Source organism: Halichoerus grypus, chromosome 10 (genome assembly GCF_964656455.1).
Source record: "Halichoerus grypus chromosome 10, mHalGry1.hap1.1, whole genome shotgun sequence".
NCBI classification, from domain to species: Eukaryota; Metazoa; Chordata; class Mammalia; order Carnivora; family Phocidae; genus Halichoerus; species Halichoerus grypus.
In genome coordinates, this window is record NC_135721.1 from 55861195 (window position 1) to 55887730 (window position 26536).

At 41.0% G+C, this 26536-nt stretch overlaps 1 protein-coding gene across 2 annotated transcripts in view; it reads left to right on the top strand.

The window, feature by feature from the left end:
• SERTAD2 (SERTA domain containing 2) overlaps positions 1-26536 on the top strand; it is a 108415-nt gene that overhangs the window by 16896 nt on the left and 64983 nt on the right. The window contains exon 3 of one of the 2 annotated variants that reach the window (XM_078056473.1): positions 1300-1364. The exons of the other annotated variant lie outside the window; for it this stretch is intronic. The gene's annotated coding sequence lies outside the window, so the exon portion shown is untranslated. The remainder of the gene's footprint in view (positions 1-1299; positions 1365-26536) is intronic. 2 annotated transcript variants of the gene reach the window in all.

The following is a 26536-nucleotide window of genomic DNA, read 5'->3' on the forward strand; positions in this document are numbered from 1 at the left end:
TATACACTAGATTTATTGTCTGAAGTAAAGTTTCAATGCCAGTTATAAACATGATCTGTTGCCATATTATTCCTGATTTGACTGCCATCCCAGAAGGTGATGGATAGTTGAAGAAAGAATATAATGAATGCAGTCCCTATTTTCTTTTGCCCTTCTAAATTTGATTTAATATAAAGTTGCTTTCTGCCAGGAAATTTCATGAATGGGCATATGTTAATAAGCCAGACTTTTTTTTCCCTTTATAGTAATAGACTTAACAAAATATCTCCCCAAAGTGGATTCAGTTGGCGTATGTTAATACTTGAGTGAGTACTTCCTGAGCTTATAGGAGGAAGCAACTCCAGCCACTCCGTTTCTATAAAACTTGGTTACTGCAATCTGAATATATTTTTTGCTTTGAAATATATCCTCCATAATTCTTTCTGTTAGTGAATGTTTGTCGAACTTGAGGAGTCTGTTAAAACTAGAAGAATTGACTGTTCTGCTTTAAAAATACTTGATTTGATTTTAAAAAAAATCAAACAATGAAGTTTCTGGGAGGGGCATTTCTTTTTTTCTTCAGAGTGACAAAAGTGAAAGTTGCATTTTGATCAGTTCTGATTAGTTGTCTTAGTGAAAACAGAAGACCCAGAGTGCTGGTGCACATATACAAAGCCGTTTTCGTGTCTTGGTGTGTCTGACCGCCCTCCCCCGGCCCCACATGAACTGTTGCATGTACACACATGCCACACATAAAGAGTCCATTCTTGCTCATAAGCAGCTGAAGGAGGCTGGCCACTGCGGTCTTCTGCTCAGTGGAAATTGGCAGCCTTTCTTCTCCTGTAAACAACAGCCTGACATCACCCCACGCAGCGGTGATAGTGGACCCACTTTAGAGATTCTCTTTTGGCAGGACTGTTGAAGGCCTGTCACTGGCTTCGGTCACCTTCAGCCACACTTGAGTAAATGCAATGCAGGGAAATTTGCTAATGTCAGGAATACTGGATAGCCCTTTAAAACAGTCTGTAAAGTATTTATCCTTGAATTTGCACATAGAATCCTAACAAGAAATCTGTGTGATGAGCAGGAGAGCTGGACTTATTCCTGTTTTAGAAATGAGCTAACTGAAAAGCCCAGAGAATTAAAAAGTGAACAAGTGGTGGAATGACTGATATTCAGGCCTTCTAAGCACGGTTTTGTCTCTCTTTCCACTATTTTAAGTAACTTCTTTAGTAATTGTTAACTGTTGTATTCTGTTACTTCCGCTCCCTTCTAAAATGTGTGGAGATGATGATTTATGAGGTTTTTCTTTTTTTCCAGTGAAGACATCTGTGCATTAAAATCAGATATAATCTTGCTGCATTTGGGGACTCTTTGACACTAAGGTAACCTGCTCCCTTGCCTCAGAGAGAGAGCCTTTTGAAAAATCTAGTGTAAGTCTACACTCCCCAGCGTAATTGGAAAGATTTATTAACAAGATGATCCTGTTTTTCATTTGGCCTCTGAAAGCGACATAAAATTGAGAGAATGAATGATTACAATTCTTTTGTGATGTTAACTGGAAGAGACAAAACCAACATGAAAGAACTGTTCTATTAATCAGAAGTCAGATTTTTATTGGGAAGGAGAGGAGAGTCGAGCCACTGGTAAAAATGTTATTTATGTGTTATGTAAAATAGTTGTCTTTCTCGCATGTCCACTTCTAGTGTATTTTCAGGCAGTTGCAAAAAGTGAAGAAGAAGAATTTTACCTTCCATGACTTATAGTTGCATATATGGCCTGGGAATACTTTAGGTTCGTAGATAACCCTTGGTTTTCTGTTCGTGACTCTGAGTTGGTTTTTCAGTGTGACATTAAGAATAGCGAGGGAGGGTGTTTAAATATGTGTAGACTATCCACAAGAAATTACTTGTACTTTAACTTCTCTGCGGACTGCCCCAACTTGAGCCAGCTCCCCTGATTCTGAGGTGTAGGTTTAGAGAATGCAAATTGATGTCGATTTTAGCTTAGCCCTGAGAGAAAAATGGCTAAAACTCTTATGTATTAAAAAGGCAAATGCAGTTTTTTAAAAAGCTGCTATCTAACACTGCACTTTGGAACACAGTAGGCACTCAAAAATGAATTTTAAGTGAAGCTGTGAGAATCAGAAGTTAACTGTGTTGGCAGCCTCAGGAAGCTAACATCTATACAGTAGCTGACTAAAATATACCCAGGGCGGGGAAAAAGTGCATTTGGGGTGAAGGAAATGTATTTTATTGTATAACTTAAAATGAACCAAAAGAGCTGTTGATTTTGTGTTTTATCTCGTCAAATGGGAAAAAAAGAGTCTTGCCTTTAAAAGATGATAGTGCCAGCTTTTAAAATGCCAGCAGGCTGAAGGAATAGAGAGGAAGTACATAAAATCTGCTTTTACAAAGAACACAAGTGACTCCCGTTTCACCAACCAAGAATGAGGAGTCCGTACCAGCTTCCAGTCGGAGCCACTCACTTCTGCTGTGCAGTGACGTCGGGACGTCTGGGTCCGCTGCGCGTGGCGCCGCCTTTGCAGTGAGCGGCCCGTGCAGTGTGGCACCGGCGCGGGCTTCCCCACCCGTGCCTGGGGAAGCCCGCACCCACGGCTTACAGGAACGGCCGCAGGGGGTCTGCCCAGCCTGGCTCGAGGTTCAGACAGCTATGCCTCAAGTGTCTCAGTTTATCATTGAACAGCAGCGGAGTTTCTCATCCCTGCAAGAAGCTGTTTGTAATGGTAAACAAGGAGTAGGAAGGGCAGGGGACAGATGTTAGACAAGTGAAGTCGGTGGTGGAGCCTCGGGAGAGCCAGGTGGGGCTTAGATTGTAACTCCTAAGTCGTGATCTCGCTGTCTGTTCCATGGGGGATCTGATAGGAGCAGAGAACAAAGGAGAAGTTGCATTTTAACCCTTCATAAAAGCATTAGCTTTCTCATTTTGACATTTCAGAGTTTGTTGAAAAACAGGATTTGGGCAGATTTGTTACAAGTAATGATACCAGGTGGATGGTGCGTCGTAGTTTGGAAGCCCTCTCAGGGGCATGGTCCTGTTCCACACCCCCAGCCACCTTGTGAGCTAGTGCTCTTCCCCCTTCTAAATGAGGAGCGGACTTCTCCCTCAACGTTTATGGCTTGTTCAAGGCACCTAGGAGCGCAAGCAGTAGAGCTGAGACTGGAATCTCTGTCTTTTGACCTCTTGCTCCAGTATTCCCTTCACCAAACCAGAACCAAGCACTTTTGATAACACCCAGCTCCATGGTCTTCCCCATCTCTCACTCTCGTAGCTACACAGAAAACCACAGTCAGCAAATCCAGATTAGTAACCAAGTTCATGTTGCTCAGAGTAAGAGCACATAGACCATCAAAGGGGAACTTCTTGATTGACTTTGAAGTTAATACTCCAATAAAAAAAGAGGAGTCTTGTTATTTCTTACTTAGAATGGTAGTGCAGAATGAACCTTAGGGACTGTTCAGTTTTAATATACTTTTTAAAAAATCTAGAGTGAAGCATTTCCATAAGGAGAGTGAAACTTAAGTTAATTGCAGAGACTAGTCTTAGGGCTCATTCCCCAGATGCAGACGAGTGTGCGCTTTCTTTTAAAATGTACACCTCCCTGGGGCGCCTGGGTGACTCAGTCAGTTAAGCATCTGACTCTTGATTTCAGCTCAGCTCAGGATCTCAAGGTTGTGAGATCAAGCCCCACGTCGGGCTCTGTGCTCAGTGGGGAGTCTGCTTGAGATTCTCTCTCTCCCTGTCCCTCTGCCTCTCCTCCCCTCCATTTTTCATAAATAAATAAATAAATAAATAAATAAATAAATAAATAAATAAATAAATAAACTCTTCCCTAAGCAGAGGCTACAGTTCCCATCCTAGGAGCTAATTTGATTTGAGCTTCCAGCAGACATTCCTGAGTATGTGCCCTGTGCTGGACCCAGACCTACAGGAGTGTGGGATCTAGTGGGGGAGGCTTCATCCAAGGTAAGGTGCACCCCATGCTGAGTGTTCAAACATTTAAAAGACTAGGACTGTCACAGATAAATTCATGGATAACCCAGATTTGGCCTCAGTCTTCTGGAAACATTTATGAAGAAGCTCTTTTTTATATAACCTTCTATCTGTATGAAAAAAATGACAATTGTGACCACTTTGGAACGTTTCAGAAAAATGCTCCTCGTCCCTGAGAAGCTAAGTATAAAGATTAAAAGTAAATTAAAAGCAAACGAGGGGCGCCTGGCTGGCTCAGTCGGTTAAGCATCTGCCTTTGGCTCAGGTCATGATCGCAGGGTCCTGGGATCTAGCCCCTCATCGGGCTCCCTGCTCAGTGGGGAGCCTGCTTCTCCCTCTCTGGCCCTCCCCCCTGCTCGTGCTCTCACTTGCTCTCTCTCTCTCTCTCAAATGAATAAATAAAAAATCTTAAAAAAAAAAAAGCAAATGAGATTGTTGGCACCAGATTTTTCTGTAGGTGTTGTCCCTACAGGTTTTGACTGAGAACGTCGTATATTATTGTGCCTTGTTATAAAAGCTCTGCTGATAACTTTTAATTCCTTGGCATACATTTTCAAAAGCTGATGGCGAGCATGTCACACACTTGCTAGCCCTCCATGAGTGCTGTTCCGCTGAGAACCTGGAGAACCTTTTTTAACCTCTGATAATTTGGGCAATCTCCAAGTCAAGCTGAATTGATAGGGAATGCAGAAAATGATCAGAATAATTACAAGTCCCATTATATAAGAGATTACTTTGCCAACAAAAACACTCATGGAATGCCTTTATAGACCTTACTTGCATCAGAATTAAACTTGTCTTTCTCAGTAGCTATTTCCAAAGCTGAACAAACTGCATTGTGTAAATGGGTCAGTTTGTGCAGTATTCTGCATGAAATGTTCAGGTACACACAAAGGCAGTTGGATTATAAATTTTAAGGGCAAACTAGCCTCCAGTAAAGCAGATATAGGGGGAAGCTATGTTATATTCTTAGAGGAAGAGAAGTTTCTCTTTAATTTAAAAGCTGCGTTCAATTTCCCAGTCTCTTGGCTTGGATCATACTCACCTCTCTCAGCTCCAGGTTTTGCTCTTCAGCCAGTCTCTCTCTTCATTCTCTCACATTTCTGCCTCCAAGTCCTTGAATCACACTCAGCAGTACTTGGGTATAATCAGGCGATTCTGCCTTCCCTCTAGACTCCAGGGCCAAAGAACTCGATGGAATGATTTTGGATTAACTTTTTTTTTTTTTTTTTAAAGATTTTATTTATTTATTTGACAGAGAGAGAGCACGAGTAGGCAGAGAGGCAGGCAGAGGGGGAGGGAGAAGCAGGCTCTCCACTGAACAGGGAGCCCGACGTGGGGCTCGATCCCAGGACCCTGGGATCATGACCTGAGCCGAAGGCAGCCGCTTAACCGACTGAGCCCACAGGCGCCCCTGGATTAACTTTTAAAAAATAAACAGATATCCCATTGACTGAGGTCTGTGCAGTACCTTTCTACTGTAATGCTACAGGCTTCAAATCATGCCAAAGAAAGAGGCAAAATATTATAAATGGTGCATATGTGAACTTTGCTCAAGAGACTTCGAGGGTCCAACCTCCATTTACCATGTTTATCCCAAAGTGTTCTTTATTTCATTTTGGTAGTGAAGACCAAAGTTGAATTTCAGTAACAACCTTTTTATATTTATAGCTTTTTATGAGTTGTGCATTTTCCCTCTTAGATGATAAATGGTAGAGTGAGGGGAGTTCCATAGATTTTAGGGCAAGAACCCAAGTCATCATTCATTGGAATTTAAATTTTCAATTCATCACTTCAGCCCCCAAGACTTGAGGAGAATAGGCATTATATGTCTCCCTATTTGACTGAAAGTGTCAGAAACCTATGAAAGTAACTTAGAAAACAGAGACTTGACTTAACAGAATCTAAGAAAGGCTTGGGTCACCAAACTGTGGAAAGTATAGACTTGCAGTTGCCTGAACGTGGCCAGAGTTCTCCTTCTTTCGCCTCTTTCTGCATGTTTGTTTCATTCCTTCTCATGGCAGACCATGTTTCCACAGAGTTGGAAACATGGCCACCAGCAGTTTATTTTATAGCTTCTGTCACTGAAAAGTTCTCTGGAGGCCAAGTTAAAAAAAATCATGGGGAACTCATCAGATCAATATAGATCACGTGTCCATTCCTGGAACACTCAGCAGGGATCAGGGAGGTGGGGGTCATGTAGGAACATGGGGACACATGTATTTACCCACACAACTAGAAGTGGGTGGGTGGCTGGGTATTTCCCCAGATAAGAAATGATTGTTGGGAAGAAAATTCTCCAGCACGTGTACTCACTACGACATGCCAGGCTAATGTCTTTCAAGTGTTTTGACAGAAACTCACAGTAAAAAATACATTTTACATTGAGGCACACATATACACATGTTTAACTGAAAAAAAAATTCATGAAGCAATATTCACCCTCACTATGGTTTAAGGCATTCTGATATTTTCTATTACATTGCATTGTAGTTCACTAAAAAAAAAACAAAACTGATTATAATTCACCTAATTGATTTCATGACTCATTAGTGGATAATGATCTGTTGTTTGAAAAAATACTATGCTAGGCATTAAAAGTAGCAGGTAGTTCATGTGCAAACAGATACTTGGGCATGAATATTTATTGAGTCTTGAAGAAGTAACTTACATTTTAGAAAGATGCTGGAGTCTCAGGGTGACAAATATGTGACATGAATGCCCTTTCCAATTCCCGTGGTGGATAGGATGGTGCTTTTCCTACTGAAGAATCCTGGAACCACCACCCAGCCCTTTGTAAATTAAAGTAACTGAAACAAGCACTATGCTTGCACTTCACTCTGTTTTAGATTTATCTTTTGCTGAGAAATACTGAAATCTGTGGACCTAGAGAATGTCCCCAAATGCTTTCAATTCTCTCTTAAAACATCAACGCCACTTCCTTGAATATTTCACTGTGGCACATGAAAGAAAGGCAGCTAGGCTGACCACCGTAACACTATAAAAAGATGGATGATATATTTACTTACCCAAGAGCCAGTTGAAAAGTGGAGGTCTCTTTATTTTTTATCTTCTACTGAAACATTTGAATTCTCAGGCTTCCATCTCTTAAGTTGAATTGAGCTATTCAGATGGAAACTTAGAGGGGTAGTACGTACAGAATGACCCCTGAATGAGACGTGGCAACACGGAGAGGACTCGTCGGGCTCCTTTCTGCAAACCGTCCCGAGCCCATACAGGTCCTAAAGGACCGATAAACGTGCAGTGCCATGAAGCTCACTGTGAAAGGCAAAGCAGTAAAATGTTTAGAGGAAGGTATTGGAGAATATAGAGTTAGGAATATGGAGAGATTTCATAAACAAGATGCAAAAAGGACTGACCATAAAGGAAAAGATTGATAAGTTCAGCTACGGTTGATCGACTTCCGTTCACTAAAAAGATAGGACAAACAGATTGGGAAAAGTATTTAGAACACCTACAACAGACAAAGGACTCATACTCAGAATCCAAAGAGCTGTCATGGGAGTGTAAATTGGTACAACCATGTTAGGAAAAAGTCTGGTGGTATCTAGTGAAGCTGAAGATAAGATATCCTGGGATCCAGCAGTTTCACTCCCAGATTATACCTTCAAGCAGCAGTTCCTCAAACCTTTTGATCTCACTTTATACTTTTACAAATTATGGAGGACTTCAAAGAACTTTTGTTTATGTGGATTATATCTATTGATATCATCTGCCACATTAGAAAACAGAGAAATTTAAAAAATATATATTTGTTTATTCATTGAAAAGCCCATTACGTGTTAACATAAATAACATTTTAAATGAAAAATAACTAAATTTTACCAAAACAAGAAAAATTAGTGAGAAGAGTGGCATCGTTTTACAGTTCTGCAGATCTCTTTAATGTCTAGCTTAACAGAAGACAGCTGGATTCTCTCGCTGCACTTTTACGTTCATCTGCTGTGGCATATTGTTTTGGTTGACGTATATGAAGAAAATGTGGCCTTGCACAGATATGTACTTGGAAAAAGGAGGAGTATTTTCATAACCTTTTCAAACAATTGTGGATATTCTTCTTTGATGCCCAACTAACACTACAAATGGTGGTTTCCTAAAGGTTGGTGGCAGTGTGAAACCTGAAACCATGTCAATAAACTTGTAATTATTTATTAATTAAAAGACCTTAGTTTATCTTGCATGTTGCATAGATTTTTACTCATGCGTGATTTTGTAACACCAAACATTGATTATTTGGAAAATATTGGTCTACTGACTTGTGTGGATCTTTTCATTGTTGACACATTTCATTATACAACATTAAGATGTCACGTTCTTTAACTTCACTACTGATCTCATCGGAAAAGTGTTTAAGTGTGGGGAAGCTGTCAAGCACATGGTGGCAGATACAAGTTTTCCAAAATTCTAATTTTCACTTGAGAACCCGAATTTTATCACTGGCACCAAAACTGTCAGTTGTTTTTCTGAAGTGATAGGCTTACTTGCCTGCCAGACACTCGAGTCTGAATAACCATAGTTTGTCTGACTGTCATTCCTTCAGTAAAAATGGCGTCCCATGAAAAAAGTAGCCTCCGTCAGCACGAAGGCAAACAATTGCCCAAGCGCCTTTCTCCAGGTGACCTTCGAACCTTGGTGGACTGCAGAAGTGCTTTATGTGGACTCTCCTGTTTTTGTCACAGAATATTAAAAAGGCACGTTCTCAAGGGTAGAGATTGAATAAAATTAATATTTTGACTGCTCCACTGGGGACATTTTAATGCGAACCTGGCATGTTTTATTTAGTGTGCGGAGGTGAGGAATACAGTGATTGCTGGTACAGTTTGGTACTGCTGCCTTTGTTCATGTCATCTTGAACCCATCCCAGTTTTCCAGTTTTGTAGTAGTCAAGGGACCCCTCTCCACTCCAGGAGTTCGCTGGCCCGTGCTTGAGAACTGCTGCCGTGGAGAAGGCGCGGCTCTTGTGCCCAGGATACACCAGGAGACATCAAGGAGACATGCGTGTCAGCAGGAGTGGGGGGAGGGCATGTGATCGAGGAGGGGTACCCGGTGGGGAGGGTGCTTCTGGCATGCTGACGATGTTCTATTTCTTGACCTGGGTGGGGCTGTTCCTCTATAATATGCAGATCTGTCCATTCATATTAATGCACTTTTCTCTGTGTTTGTTACTTAAAAGTCCAATTCTCTGACTTTTACTAGTATTGCTAGTCTGTGGTTTAGCAAGATAAGGTGTTGAGAAGGGAGGAACCACCCTCCAGTGTTCCCCGCTTTGTATCGGATGCGGGATGTATTTGTCCAGCCTTTTCTGCTTTTGGGGCCGTGGTTCCTTTGGTTCTATCACAGCTGAGGTAGGAATTCAAATACTTCAAGTGCGTTTTCCTCCTCATAGTTACTGACCCGGCCAAGGCAGTAAAAATTTTGACGAGGAAACTTTTTTAGTTCAAAACTTTATATAGTGCTTAGTTATTTGAGACTTAGGAACCTTTCTGTAGAAGCTGTTCCTATATCCTTATTTTCTGGAAAGGGAACAAAGTGAAAAGTGACTCGAGTAAGTGGAGACTAAAACCATTTCTAACTCTTTCTGCTGTTATTAAATCATAAAACTCTGGTGACTGTAAATGAAATAAGAAATAGTAATAAGATTTCAGCATTACTGGATTATCTTACTTATGGTCATGCTATTATTAGTGGTCAAATTTTATCTCTGTGACACGGAACTAAGCCCATCGAGGTACTAAGACTTGTATTTCATAGGTAAGAAAACCGAGGCACAGAAAAGATCAGTAACTAATTCTGTAGCAAAGCCAGGACTAGTTTAGATTTCTTGACTCCTAGAATTTGCTTTTCCCACGAAGCTAGTTGAATTGTAAAGAATTCAAGACAGTCATCACACCGTGGACTCTTTTATGTTTACGTCTTTAGCCCTCTTGCTGCAAGCCGAGCTCGGGCTCTCCCACTCTTGACCAGGAACATCAGTCAGTGTTCTGTATGTACATCAGCACCATCTACTGTGCTTCCTTCTGTTCTGAGACTTGGAATGAGAACATTTAGAAAACCACAAAGACCGAAATAATTTCAGTTTTGTCTGTTAGAAACTGAGTCCGTTGAGGTGTGCATTCTCGGCTGCTAATCATGGCCTTCAGCCTGAATCCCTGCGCCATAAGCAAGAGGAGTGTTTATTGGCCGTGTTTTAGCTGTCAGGATGACTGCAGAGAGCTGGAACTGGACCGCAGAGAAAACCGATTAACTTTCAGATGTGCCTGATCTTCCAGCAGGACTGTCCTCTTGTTCCTTGGCAGAGGTTCACACACTGGGTTTGTGTGTGCAAGAGTGTGTGCACTGAGGGAACAGAATCATCCCAGCTTGGTTGCCACAGATTAGGCAAAGAGTGCTGGACTCTGGGGGTATGTGGAATGGCGTGCCCGTAGAATGAGCTCGGATTTAAATGGACATGTGAAGTCTTCACAAAAGTGGCTAAGAGTCTCTGGTAACAGAGTGAGGTAATCAGAAAATAAATTAAGGCTCTTTTTATAGGTTGTCCAGGCTAATCTTTTTTTTTTTTTTGGAAGTAAATTTATCTTTGTTAAGGGTTAGTGTCCCTGGATAAATAAAAACATTTTTGGATATTATAGGCCTTGTATTTCACAACCAGGACCCACATTCAATACATATTTTTCTCATTAACTCCTACCAGGGTATTATTTCTAAGATGTAGGTGTTAATTCAAGTCTTTCACAAGTGAGATAGAACAGAAATCTAAGAAATGAATCTACTAATTGCATTTTTACTGATGCATCTCAAATAGGGCAGACTAGTTATAAGCAACCCTACACACAGGTGGCTGCTGCTTTGCCCCAGTTTCCCCCTTCTAACCAGGCCCAGGTACTGCCGCCACGGAAGGCATTGTCCGTGCTCATAGAATCTGAGGGTCGGAGTGGAGGAAGGAGGGTAAATTACAGAAGCAGTGGCCAGGGGAGTGGACCCCAGGAACAGAGCCAGTCTGGTCAGCCTCTGGCAGTTTCCTGCCTTCTTGCTTGCTACCAGAGTTCTTCTTTATCCTCGTCAAGTGCCACTGAACACAGTAACAAGTGTGGGGGAGCAGGAGTCTTCTTTAACATGTAGCAAGGAGGGTAAGAGCATGAGTTTGGAGTCTGACACTTCAGACCTGAAAGTAGGCGTTAATCACTTCCCAGCTGTGTATCCTTTGGGCGGGTTGCTTTACCTCACCTGCCAAGTCTATTTTGTCTTCTGTGAATGGGGATAATTGTAACTCCCTCCCAAGGCTACTCTAGGATGAAATTAGGACTTGTGTACATACACCACCGTACATGAGCCCATGCCTAGGATGTAGTAAGTTCTCAGTAGATAGTAGCTCTTATCATAGAATGCAAAAAATTAACAAGCTCATTAATGATCCCTACGGCATAAATTATCTTTATGGCAGTGCTTTATTGCAAATATCTAATTGAACTCTACTCCCTGGAGGAACTGACATTTCAAGAGGGGTAGGACAGGAAGGAACTTCTAGCATAGAGATGCTAGGGAAAGGGGCAGGTCAAGGTGGGAAAACGCAGGCGATTTAGGGCATCATAAGGTTCTGTGCAACGGGGAGAGGAAGACTAAGAAATGGGACTGGGTGGATTCTTCCCCCAGAAAAGGGGGAGAATTCTTCTTCCTTTTCCTCCTCCCTATTGAACCACATACACGTTGTTGCCAGGACCCCACATCTGCCCTCTGGCTGCACATTCAGACCCAGAGCTTTCAGCAAAGTACCCATGTTTGGGTCTTGCCCCAGTCCCTCAGATCTGAATCTCTTAGGCGGGGAGACCCGGCAGCAGCTCCGGGAATTGATGTGCAGCCCGGGTGAAGGTTATCTTGGACACCGACCCATTCCAGGTTCTAAACAAGTGGGAACTTCTTACTTACACATGCGTGTGTGCGTGCGCTCGTGCACATGGGAATGTGCACAGACAGCCTGAACTTCACCAAAACTTAGTCCTTTGCTGAGTCTGCAGTCGGGAGGGGTGTAGAAGAGGTTATTGTCACTGCTTTTAAGGTGGAGAAATAAGTTCATTTACAAATAACTATAAAATGTGCAAGATACCATGAATGCCATAATAGAGGCATAAGTTAGGGTGACAGCTCAGAGGAAGGACAAAGCCCTCAAGTGCTAACGGGGAAGGCTTTTCAGAGGAAGTGCAATTTAAGTTGAATCTTTTTTTTTTTTTTTAAGATTTTATTTATTTATTTGACAGAGAGAGAGAGAGATCACAAGTAGGCAGACAGGCAGGCAGAGGGAGTGGGAGAAGCAGGCTCCCTGCTGAGCACAGAGCCCAATCTGGGGCTCGATCCCAGGACCCTGGGATCATGACCTGAGCCGAAGGCAGATGCTTAACCATCTGAGCCACCCAGGCGTCCCTAATTTAACTTGAATCTTAAAGGATGGGGATCGGGTTTTGGACGGTGAGGATGAAGAGGGAAAGGCATTTCAGAGAGGGAATGTTGTGAGCAAAGATGCAGAGATGGAAAAGCCCAAGGCATATATAGGAACAAGAGATGGACCAGCTAGGGAGAGAGTTGAAGTTTATGCTGAGGAGTCTGGCAAGTTTATGCGGGTTTTGAAGCAGAGGGTAATGTGGAGAGAGCAGTCTTTTAAGGAAGGCGAATCTTCCTGAGGGTATTCAGGACAGAGGACTGGAAGCAGATGCGTTTTCATGGACGACGTACATCTTTTCTGAAGACAAGAGGCTGTATAAAGGAGTGAGGGAACAATGCGTGGTGGACAGTGGATAGTGGTGGTGGGGTGACATGGAGAGAATGGGAAATGGGAGGGGAGGCGGCTGGATCAGGAGAAAGGAAATTCTTTTACTCGACCTGTGGTTGCCCGACGTCTGCAAGATCTGTGTTGGCCCATTTCAAACCACTATTTAGGTTATTCTTCAAGATGCAAAGGTGCAGAAAAAAAGCTGGAAAAATTTTTTTGAAAACTACCTCTTTTTCCCCGAGATTTTTTTCCCTGAAATGGAGTGTAGAACATTGGAAAAAATTGTTTAAGATAAGGTGTTCCTGTTGCAACCTGCTCATAACTGCTGATTCTCCCCCACCCCCAAATTATTTCTAAAAACCTGGCAGTAGAAAGACTTCTCTGGAAAGCCATCTGCAGCTCTCACTTCCCTGAATCTCATTCTCCCTTTGTCAGGCATTCTTTATCTAATGGCCCAGATAAAATGAACTCTGGGAGAATCTGAGTGCATTTCCACTTATGAGCACAGAGAAATACTTTATTTAGAAATAGGAAGGGTTTTATTGCAAGCTAACCCATGTGGCTGCTGAGCTCTGCTATCCAAAAATTCAAGAAAGCGTGTGGGTGTGGGGGCACCTCTCCTGGATTCGCCTGGATTTGCCCTGGACTCAGAATCGTGAGAAGGGATAGCGATTTATGTTGATTTCCAGTTAATATAAATATTAAGAATGAGAAGAAAGGCTATTGTTACTGCTGCCTTAGAAATAAGACTAATTAGGCAAAACCATCCATGAGAGAGTTATCATCTGGGATTAGGGTGGGAGGTGGCCTTGCCTTAGGAAGTTTCTTCCACCTTAAAGAAATTTAAAAAATGGGTATAGATATAAAGACAATAGAACAATATTTAAAGTTTTTATTTTAGGAAAGACACCTAATCAAAGCCATTGAGCTACTGTTTTTACTTTTGACATTTGCCTTATTCCATGTATGTATTTTTATATATAGGGAAAAATCATATCCATGCAATTGATGTATTCTGCAATATGCACTTAAAATATGACAGTCATTTTCTTATATCTCTATATCATTTTTATGATAGAAATTCATTTAATATTATACATGTTTTATTAGATTTATAAATCATAATTTATCAAGCATTCCTTAATACTGGATCATTAGATTGTTCCTTGTTTTTAGGTACTAGAGAAACACTGTGTTGTGTATCCTCTGTGTATGCCGTTTTGCTTTTATTCAGTTATTCCCTCGAATAGATTACTGGGAGCAGATTTATTTAGTCAAAGGGTATAATATCTTTATGGTGCTTGTCTCAGTTCCTTTCTGAAAATGAGTACTTTCTGTATCTGCTCAATGCTCTAATGATAATAAACCTAGAAACTTTCTTATTTTACTACAATTTTGATTATAGTTTTTTTTAAGGATTTATTTATTTATTTGAGAGAGAAAGAGTATGCGAGTGAGGGGCAGATGGAGAGAATCCCTTAAGCAGACTCCCCACTGAGCGCAGAGCCCCATGATGCGGGGCTCTGTCTCACAACCCTGAGATCATGACCTGAGCTGAAACCAAGAGTCAGAAGCTTAACTGACTGAGCCACCCAGGCACCCTGATTTTAGTTTTTTAATCTCAAATAGGCAACAACTACTATTTCCTTAAAATTAGGGTCTCATAAATACATTTACAGCTATAATATATATTAAAAATGACTTCAGTTCATGAATTTATTATCTAAATAACCTATATCCTTTATTATATAAAATAAATCCCACACATTATATTCTCTTTTCTTCAATATTTCCAGAAAGTTTATCTCCCTAGTTTTTTTTAAGACTATAAATCCCTTTAAAATCCTACTTTTTCCTTTCTTCATAATATGCTAGGTCAGTTCAATCATATTTACATACCTACTGTGTCTCAGAGTCTCCTTTAAAAATTTTGGTGTTTGTGCATATACTTGTATCTTTTTCTCTGTTAATTTTAAAAAGAAAAAACCTCATTTTTATTTAAGCTACTCTATATTGATCCAGTATATTAAAATACATTTTTCTGCAGTTGCAAGTCATTTCGTGTTTAGGTGGGTCTTTTTCCAAGGACTTATTTTCTGTGTGTTTGATATATAGCTATGTTAAGACTGAAATAAGCTTTGTGGCTGAGAATAGTCTCCTTGCCAGTTGGTTTCTGCCACACTTTTCTTTCCCCTCCAGTCCATCCTATTCATTACTCCCAGATTAATTTTCCTAAAACACTGCTTACTGAAAAACCTCACTGAAAAACCTTAATTGACTCCCCATTTCTAGATGAGGTGAGTATAAACTTTTCACCTTAGCATTTAAGACCTACGACAAAACATGCTTTTGCAGGCTCATGAGAACCACTGGCAAGGAGGTTGGCGTGCTGCCACGGCTCCCTACCCCAGAAACCTCTAGGGGTAGGACCCTCTGAAATCCCTCTCTTTTAAAGCTCCCCAGTTGAAGCACCGCTGGACAGGGGTGACGAACTCTGGCACTGGAAGAGAGCAGAGACTTAGACCCTGGCTTTGCCACTTACCAGCTTAATGATTTCCAGCAAGGGTGCGGGACTCTCTACACTTAGGCTTTCTTCTCTCTGTAAAATGGGGTCACATAGTATCTTGTGAGAATAATTGCAATTCTGCATACAGTAATTGGTACAGGGTAAGAACTAAACAAATCTTGACTGCTACTGTTTCCTAGTATTAGTAGTAGTAATAAAAGTCATAAGCTTTGCATTCAGACAGATGTGGGCTCATATCATAACTCAGTTCTTCTTTCCAGATCTTATCTGAATAACCGAATTCTCTGACCCTTGGTCTCCTCACCTACAAACAGGGCTAATAATGCCTCCCTTTTTTAATAGAAGATATAAGATATAAAATATGAGCACATTGCTACATAGGGGCACAAAATTATGTGCCAGGTGCTGTTCTAAGCTCTTATGTTTTAACTACCTTCCCCATGAATCCTATGAGGTGATACCACTACTATCATTAATCTACAGATGAAGAAATTAAGACATAGAGAAGTTAAGTGACTTGCTCACGGTCACACAGCTAGGAAACCATGGATTTAGACTCAGTCTTCTCACTCCAGAGCCTGTTCTCACCCACTCTGCAGTGCTCCTTCTCATTGTTGTGTTGCATTATTATTGACTGACTTTATTTCTCCCCCACCACCTCTGTCAACACTAACTCCCTTAGGAAGGTGAGTAATTTTTCTTTATATCCCCTGTAGCCCCTCGCAAGTACCTCATCTGTAGAAGACACGTAACCAGTATGTGTTCAATTGAGCGTAATAAATGTACCCATTTTTCACATCTGATCGCAAGTAAACTACTTTTGGCTTTAGGCAGCTGTCTTCTGGCAGACTGTCTTCCAGTTTCAAATCAGAGGACACTAGTTTGTGCACTTAGCAGCTTTCCCAGCCTCTTCCTTCTGAGCTTTGAAAGTCCGTGTCCCAAGGAGGGGAGAATGGGGGTCTGGGTCATAGGATTGGGTAGAGACTCTCCAGAGGGACCAGCATCTGGAAGGCAGCCTGGTCGGGGGGAGCTGGAAGGTAAGAGTCCAGCCTAGGAAACAGCTGTCTCAGGGGAAGGCAGGGTTAGCTGCCACCCATTCTGCCCTTCCCCCATGACTGTGCCCAGAAGAAGCTCCCTCCTGCAGTTAACCCTGTACACCTCATCGGGTTCAGAGAGATGTTGCATTCATTTCCCGAGAAAGTATGACCCTGTTTTGACTTGCTGTTTTAAAGGGGTCAGTTTGGAGGTGATTATCTTCTCTGACCTCTTTCCCAATTTACAGCATAATGAAAGTATCAGTTACATTCTCTTTTTCATGCTGCTACACTTACTTTATGGATTTCACACTCATTCCCTAAAAGACCCCTTTATTTTAGCTTTCTCCAAAGGAGAAATGTAGGTGTACATTTATAAAGGAAAATGTACATCTTCCTTTATTACTTATATTCTGAAAATCTGGAGATTTAATCAGAATTCCTATCTTCCTGAGTAATCTGAAATTCTGTATTACAGTTGTGATTATTTTTCTTTGATATTAAAATTGTGTCTGGATCTTTGATTTCTGTTTTTTATAACACCTGCTTTGTATTTTTAAATTACAAAATCAACATATATTCATTGTAAAAAACTATGTAAAAATGCAGAAAAGAATAAGTTAAAAAATAAAAACTATGCTGCATTGTGGTATTTAGTGATATTTACTTTTACAGTTTGACAAGTGCTCTTCCACTGTTTTTTCAGTGAATACACGCACACATAATATGAACATACACATATAGTGTACACACACACACACACAATAGCCTTTCTTTCATAAAATTACCATTTGGCTGTACATACTAGATCTTAATTTTCTTTCATTGTGTGATTTATAAGTATCATCCATTGACTTGTTTGAAAAAATAGTGGAAATGAATGAAAAGGGGACTTTGTGTACATTGCTGACAATCAACATCAGGCATTTATTGCTAATGCGTTTCTTAGGACCTGGGCAGCCTTTTGTCTGAGCTCCATTTGAAAGTCTGTCTCAGTGGTAAGAGTGACTAAAAGAAAACAAGCTTGACAGGGAATTTCAAGGTGGTTCCCTCTGGATTGGAGGCGCTGGCCTTCCCCCTGCCATTTGAGTCCTGTTAGGAAAACAAAGCTGCCTTTGGACTGTGCACTACTGTATGTGGTACTTGATTCTATATGTGCTGGCTTTCCACATACCTCACCAAATTGGTTTCCTGACCATGACCTTGTAGTTCAGCATTTCCCTTTCCCTCCACCCGTTTCCTGCCTTTACTTTTGATCATCAGAATTTTTTTTTTTCACATGAATCCCACAGTAGTAATGTAATAGTCAGACCCACCGTTGGGAGACCCCACCCTTGGTCTCCTGAAATTCTTTTTGGAAAAGTACATTTTACAGGTCTGTACTCAGTAATTGTAATACGAAACTACCACACAATGAAAAAAAAATGTCTTTTTTCATTTCATTTTTTGCAGCAAATTTTGGAATAGTCATTTTTTCTTCACTAATCCTGGCATCAACATTGCTTTTAGTGACTGTTTTCAGCTCTTACCTGTATGAACGTGACTCCTACATCTTGTTCAGCCCTCACCTCTCCTCTCTGTTCCAGTTCTGTATACTTTTGGGACATTTCCAGTTAAGTATAACACTATCATTTTAAAGTCAACCTGTTTTATATGGACCTCATTATCTTGCATACAGACCTGCTTCAATTACCTGTCTTTTTTCTTTCCTGTGGAATCTACTACTCTTTCACTCTTCCGGGATAACTATTAGTAATAGTAACTACCATTAGAGCTAGTAAGAAAAAACAGTAAGTTAGCCAGATGCAAAGAAAATATGCAGAATTCAATAGCTTCCCGATACATCATCAGTAATCACTTTGAAAATGTAATGAAATAAAGCCCCAATCACCATAGCAATCATAACTATGTAATACTCAGGAAAAAAATTTTAATGATAATTCTGTAAGACATATAACAAAATTTTGCTGAAGGACTGAATATATAGAGAAACATATTCCTAGATGAGAAGATGCCAGTCCTCCCCAAAGTGATCTATAGATTCAATGCAATTACAACCAAAAGTCCTAATGGAATTTTTAATAGAATTTGATAAGCTGATTCTATTGTTTCTCAAAATTTGAATAAAGAAGAATGAAAGGAATAATCCTACCAGGTATAGGCCTACCTGAAGTCTAACATAATTAATACATTTTAAAAAATTATGCCATTGGCACCGGAAGAAACCAACAGATCAATGGAACTGAATAGAATGCAGAAAAAAAAGACATAGAATGAAATTTAAGGTAATGATAAATACAGCTTTTGTAATCAGAGGGAAGAGAACGTGCTGTTCAATAAATTAGAGAGAGGGCAAAGAGAATGTTGCAACGCCCCTGAAGTGAGAGAGTGTGCGTGGTGCATCTCTTGGAGCAAGACATTCCCATGACTAGAGAGGAGGGGTAGGGACAGTAGAGAGAGATGATGTTAAGGAGGTGAGCAGGGGTCCTAATCCAGCCTTCTAAAGAGTGTGGGCCTTTTATTCAAGCGCCTTACTCATCCCCAGATTAGTAAAAATGTTCTCATGTATTTTCTTCTATGTTCTTTTATGATTTCTTTTATTACATTTAGATCTTTAATTTATCTGGAATTTATACCCATTCATTACATGAGGTAAGGATACAACTTCCATTTTTCCTAACTAAATAGCCAATTAACCCAACTCCATTAATTGACTCTTCTCCCACTGATTTTAAATGCTGCTTTAAATGTCATCACATAGGGCGCCTGGGTGGCTCAGTCGTTAAGCGTCTGCCTTCGGCTCAGGTCATGATCCCAGGGTCCTGGGATCGAGTCCCACATCGGCTCCCTGCCCGGCAGGAAGCCTGCTTCTCCCTCTCCCACTCCCCCTGCTTGTGTTCCTGCTCTCGCTATCTCTCTCTCTGTCAAATAAATAAATAAAAAAAATCTTTAAAAAAAAAATTAAAAAATGTCATCACATATAAAATTATTTTTCTGGGTTTGTTTCTGAACTCTGTTCCATCCCATAAACCTGTTTGTCTATTCCCGTTCCTATATAAACAGTACCGCCTTGAATAGTCTTAAGCAGCAGAGTGATATGATGAGATTTGCACTGTAGAGAGATCCCACTGGCCAGTTAGGATTCTGTCCCAGTAAAATTCGAAGCAGGACAGTCTCAGCTGGAGCTAAACTGGAGCAATTGGAGTGGAATAGGCAGAACTTCGTGCTTGCTGGAATGTTGTGCATTTAGAAAGAGGAGAGGATGAGAATGGTGCCCGGGTTTCTGGCTTGGGAAACTGGATGGATGAGGCTGATGCCTTTCACTGAGAAAGAGGAGAAGCAGCAGATCTGAGGAGAGGCTTGAGAAGAGAATGAGTTCGGTGTTGGACATGTTGAATTTGATATATCAAGAAGACAGAATTCTCAAAGGAGAAGTAGAGTTAGGCATTTGAGTGTGTAAATCCAAATCTCATTAAAGATCTGGGTGAAGAAATACTTATGAGGCATCAGTAGATAGCCCACAGTTGGTGTCTGGGAGTAGATGAGGGTGTACAGGGAGAGGATGTGAGCAGGTGAGGAAAGCATCCTCAGAAATACGTGAGCTTCCAAAAGAGATTGAGACTGAGTGGCCAGAGAAGTGGGGAGAAGTGATGGTGAAGTGTTTGGAAGCCAGAGGAAGAGGATATTTAAAAAGAATAGAATATAGTACAATAGTGTACAGTCCTGTAGGGAGACCAGGAAAGCTAAGCTCTAGAAAGGTTTCCGTGGACTTAGTAACAGAGAGGCCCTTGCTGACTATGACAAGAACCGGTTGGATGGAGTGGTGGCGTGGAAACTTGTAGTGAGGTGAGCAGTGAGTGGGAAGGGGGAAAAGTGGATATAGGTACTTGTTAAGAATTTTGACTGCAAAGAGAAGAGAGATGGTGGTACCTAAGAGACAATGTGGAGTTGAACAGTCTTCTGAGTTTCTTTTTTGAAAATGGAAAAGGTTTCAATATACTTAGATGCTGATGGGAAGGATCCAGAAAGGGAATGATCGACAGGCGCTGGTCTCTGTGGTGGCTGAAAACAAGAGCCCCAGAGGGGTTGGGGTGCAGAGACTGAGTGCATGTGTAGATGACTTGGTCAGATTGTGGTCAAGCTAAGAGAGTTGTGAAGGCTTCTATTTTCTCTGTGAAGTAGGAGCAAGGTTTTCTGCTGTGAGCAAGGAGAGATGTGGTAGAATGAGGGGTTTGAGAAAAATGCAGAAAGTTTGAAATAGCTACTGTGTAGAATGGAGAGAGGCAAGTCGCACAGTAGGACGTTTCGGACATGTGGAATTTGAATTCAGAGGGACAATGTCTGTGTGAGGTGAGGGTCTGGAGCCGAGGCTTTTCAAGATTAGATACAAGATTTCAGATCCTTAGGGACCTTAAATTAAGGTTTGAGAGGAAAATGAACAATTGGCAGAGCAAATGGATCAGAGAAAGAGACTCCGGACAAGGATATTGAAGAGGAACAATAGAAGTAGAAATGCCCAGTGAGTAGAATATCATGGTGACCGGTAGTTTCAAGTCGAAGGGGCGAGTTGATGAACAGAGTCAGTGTAGAGCTGTGGTTCTTTTTTAAGATTTTATTTATTTATTTATTTATTTATTGAGCATGAACAGGGGGAGGGACAGAGGCAGAGGGAGAGGGAGAGAATCTCCAGCAGACTCCCTGCTGAATGCAGAGCTCTACGAGGGGCTCAGTCTCACGACCCTGAGATCATGACCTGAGCCAAAATCAAGAGTCGGACGCTTTACCGACTGAGCCAGCCAGGCGCCTCAAGCTGTGGTTCCCGACCCTGGTTGCACATTAGAATCACCTGGGGAGCTTTAAGCAAGGACCCAGCCCTCTGCCAACCCAAGACCAGTTAACCTGGATTCTGCAGGTGGGGCCCTGGCATCAGCATTTGTATTGTACTGTACTTTTTTTTTTTTTAAAGATTTTTTATTTTTTAACAGAGAGAGAGACAGCGAGAGAGGGAACACAAGCAGGGAGAGTGGGAGAGGGAGAAGTAGGCTTCCCACCGAGCAGGGAGCCCGATGTGGGACTCGATCCCAGGACCCTGGTATCATGACCTGAGCCGAAGGCAGATGCTTAACGACTGAGCCACCCAGGCGCCCTGTACTGTACATCTAATTTGTAGCAAGGTTGAGAGAGAGAATGATGGAGATTGAGATGAGCTTGGACTTGGCACCCAAGTCACTGGTGGCTTTCGAAGAGTAGTTTCAGTAATGGGGTGAGACAAGACTCCGGTTGGTAGGAGGAGGGGCTGGCTGAGGATGCAGAGTTGTGTGGTGAAAGTAAAGTAAATGGAGTAAACTGATGGCCCCATGGCCCCCATCTTCTTAGAAAGTAGGTGTTGCTGTCGGCCATTAACTATCAGTGGGGTGCGGATCTATTTGAGACTTTGTGGACAGTGCGGCAGAAACTGAACAGATGCTGTGCAGGATTGTAAGAGATTGTGGAGCTGCAGTAATGGCCTAGATGAGCATGCATTGCATTCTGTAATTATCTGGCCTCTGTTACTCACTGTTATTGAAGCAGCGCATGCAGCGCTCAGGCGAACGGTGGAGTTGGATCTGAGGCACGAGACCAGTTTTGGAGATAGCATGTAAGGCAAAAATTGCATTTGGTCAAAATTGCTCTTGTAAATCCCCGAGGAAGGTACACAGTGGAGACTGACATTCCATCTCCCCGGAGAGCCAGTTTTCCCTGGCAGCAGTGGAATAATCGCTGTTTCTTCCACTGAGCACGGATAAAATAGTTGACTTGCATATAACTAATGTTATGTGGAAAATGTCTCTAATACTAAAACCACCCTCAGCTTAATTGAATAGTCTCTTGAGTCATTAAGGAGGGGTACTTAAATACTGAAATGGACTAAAGGTACAAAATTTGTTTCCCTCGCCTGTCCTTCTGAGCATATAATGAGTAAAACAGGGGGAGTTGCCTTTACTACCTAAATTGTTATTTTCCAGTTTTCTTGTTTTAACAGAGCGCATGTAGTTGAATTTGAGCAAATTAAATGCATGCTAATGCAGCTCACACTACTGTATTTTTTAAAAAAATATTTATTTGAGAGAGAGAGAGGGCGCACATGGCGGGGGAGGGGCAGAGGGAGAGGGAAAGGCAGACTCCTGGCTGAGCAGGGAGCCTGACGAGGGGCAGGGACTCGATCCCAGGACTCTGAGATCATGACCTGAGCTGAAGGCAGATGCTTAACCGACTGAGCCACCAAGGCATCCCTCACACTATTGTAGTTTTTGTTGCTTGCTCCAAATTATTTTTGAGAGAGTAGCATACAATAGTTAAGATGTTTTACTACCAAAAGGAGCCATATTTATGACTTTTAAATAATCAAACCTGCTGCAAAGGGGTCTTCCTCAAATCTCAAAACAAAACAAATCACTAGTCATCACACTAAAGACCTCTTTACTAAGATAAATGGTAAATATGCTGGGATAAAGTAGATTTCTAGTAATGTATGTTTTACAGATTGTCTCCACCAAAACCACTGCGCTATGTGTTGAAGCACTCTTGCAGATTACTTGATAAAATGATTTGGCCAGATTTTAGATCTCATGATTTTTTTTGCAAAAATAGAGACCTTTATTTTAAAAGAGCATCCCTATTGAAAAGGGACAATGAAATGAAGTCTAATGATGTGTTAATGAAATTAAAGGATGGCTCAAAATGGAGTGATAAAGAAATAAAAAAAAACAAGCTTCAGGGCCGCCTGGGTGGCTCAGTCAGTTAAGCGTCTGCCTTCAGCTCAGGTCCTGATCTGTGGGTCCTGGGATGGAGCCCCACTTCAGTCAGTCTCCCTGCTCAGTGGGGAGTCTGCTTCTCCCTCTCCCTCTACTCCTCCCCCTGGCTTGTGCTCTCTTGCACTCTCTCTCTCTCACTCTCTCACAAACGGATAAATAAAATCTTAAAAAAAAAAAAGAAACAGCTTCATTTTAATATAATGAAGGAAGGAAAATGTACATCTAAGATTAGAACATTTCTTAGTACTAGGCCCTTTCAAATTTGTCGTAATTACTGTTGTAAACTCCTCATTGCCAGTTCTTTGAAGTATGCGTGTCATGTTTGTAAAGATTTTTTTTCAGAATAAAACCCGCAGTTGATAAACATATTCACTTTTACAAATTGTCTATAAAAAATTACCACATTTTGGCTCAGAAAATTAATTAGATTAAGCCTCTAAACTCTTTGAAACAATTGTACTATGTAACCTTATGAATAACATTTAGTAAAATGCAGAGTTTTAAAGCACCTCAAAGAATTAAAATTAATTATTCACCACTTTTTTTAAAAACTCAGAACCATAATGAGTTGAATTATAAATGCCTTAAAACTTAAATTTAGCTTGGTTAGTTCCATGGCTATCCCACAGCATTTAGAGTACTAGAGAATCCTTTATGCCCGGTAACCATATAATAGCTAATACATTTATTGAGCATTTTCTGTGTAAGGAACTGTTCTAAGTTCTTTATATGTATTAACTCAGTTAATCATTAAAGCTCTGAAGCAGGTCTTATTTTTGTTCAAGATTTCATAGCTAGTATGTGGCAGAGTCAGGACTTTTACTCATACCATCTGCCCCTAAGGCCGTAACCATTATGCTACATTGCCTTTACTTGAATATGTAAATTCTGAGATGGTGTTCAACATGCTTGAATTCACCATATATCTTATTTTTTAAAGACATGGAGAGAGTTCGGGGTGCCAGGGTGGCCTAGTATGTTAAGCGTCCGACTCTGGACTTTGGCTCAGGTCATGATCTCAGGGTGGTGAGATTAAGCCCCACGTTGGGCTCCGTGCTGGACGTGGTGCCTGTTTAAGATTCTCTCTCTCCCCATCTCCCCTTCACCCCCGCCCCCCGTGCTCTCTCTCTCAAAAAAAAAAAAAAAAGGAAAGAAAAAAAAAGAAATGGAGAGAGTTCACAATATTAACTTGGATGTATTGTACAAGTTATGATACCCTGCAGAGAGTTTTCTGTTTCAAAGGCAGAATTCTTGAGATTTTAAGTCTTCAGGATATTATAGGCCATTGAAACAAGATTTTCAGATGTGCTGGTTGTGCTATTTCCTGTATTAGACTGACAGCTTGTATTACATTACCTCTTCCTGTATCAATCTCGCTTTCTGTATTACGTGCCAAACAATTTACTTACTACTTTTTCTTTTTTTTAAAGATTTATTTATTGGGCGCCTGGGTGGCTCAGTTGGTTAAGCGTCTGCCTTCGGCTCAGGTCATGATCCCAGGGTCCTGGGATCGAGTCCCCCACGGGCTCCCTGCTCCTTGGGAGCCTGCTTCTCCCTCTGCCCCTCTCTCATTCTCTCTCTCTCATGAATAAATAAATAAAATCTTTAAAAAAAAAGATTTATTTATTTAAAGAGAGAGTGTGTGCGTGCAAGTGGGGGAGGGGCGAAGAAGGAGGGAGAGAATTTCAAGTAGACTCTGCAATGAGCCCAGAGCCCAACGTGGGGCTTGATCCCATGACCCTGAGATCATGACCTAAGCCGAAATCAAGAGTCCAACTTTTAACCGACTGGGCCACCCAGGAGACCCTACTTACTACTTTTTAAATTGATTATATGTTGGAGGATTTGCGGATAAGTAGTGGGTGAATATGTTTTCATTTGCAGCAAAATAAGAGACATTCTAGTGGTGTTGGATGAAAGAATTCCATTGCATTTTGGATGTGTTTTCAAGTGTAGGTTTTCTGACTGGTCAGAACTGATGCAGTGACCATCTGAACAACTGATGGCCTTGGCTTATTCCCTCATAGTTCCTCAGTTTACTTGCTTTTTGTGTTAATTCAGAAAAGCATCATTTATAAGATAAAACAAATTCTTTTCTCAGGATGCTTTACCTGGGTACCTTCTCTAGCATCCATCTTTCCCTTAGGCCTTACACCACTAGAATGAAGGTGAGGTGGGGAAGGATTTTATTCCCTGGTAAGCCGATTGGGTCAGTTTTAGGCTTACATTGCCATAATGATTAAGAGTCTCCCATATCTTATCTGAATACATACTAAATTTAATTCCTTTGGAAATTGTACTAATTCTCCATGTATATGTGCGTGTGTGTCATTTTATTATTTTGTATGTTTATAAAGATGATATATGTTTGTTCAAGAAATCCAAACCATAAAAATATAAATCCCCCTAATTTCTCCACTCAGAATCCACTGGCATAATTTTGATGAATAAGCTTCTAGACCATCCCCCAGGGGATATGTAGAAATTAATAACTTTATTTAATAAAGTCATACTGTAGAAGCCATTTTGCTTTCTGTTGTTTTCAGGCAGGGAATTCTTTCCGTGTCAATATAGATTATCTTTTTAAATAGCAGCATTGTATTCCAATGTGAATGGATGCATAATAATCTCCTCACTAAACCATTACTGCCAGACATTTGTATTGTTTTTCATTTGTTCTCCTGGAAGCAGTGTACATCTGGGAATATCACTTATACTTACATCTTTGCACACTTTTCCATTTTTCTCAGTAAGATAAATTTGTTATAGGTTTGCTGAGTCTAGTAGAATGTACATTAAAACACTTTATAATGTTGCCAATTTGTTTTCCACTGTCTGTACAAGTGTATGTTCCTACTAACAATACATGAGAAGATCTGTTTCGTTATATCCAATTGCTTATTTCCTAAACTGATTCATTTGTTTAATAAATACCTGCATGCCTACTATGTGCCAGGGTATGCTAGGATTTCTTTTTTCTTTCTTTTTTTTTTTTTTAAGATTTTATTTATTTATTTGACAGACACAGCGAGAGAGGGAACACAAGCAGGGGGAGTGGGAGAGGGAGAAGCAGGCCTCCCGCTGAGCAGGGAGCCTGATGTGGGGCTCAATCCCAGGACCCTGGGATCATGACCTGAGCTGAAGGCAGACGCTTAACTACTGAGCCACCCAGGCGCCCCACTAGGGTTTCAATAATAAATGACACAGAAATGGATTTTGCCTTCCTAAGATTTGTTGTTTGGGGAGGCTAGTATCTTGCTGTTTTGCTTGTTTACCTTCATTTCTTTTCTTCTCATTAATTTGAAATTTTTAAACTGTATATATTGACTAGTATTCTCTTGTGAATTGCACATTCACATACTTACTTTTCTGTAATTTATTTTTTCTTACTTTATTACTATTTTTA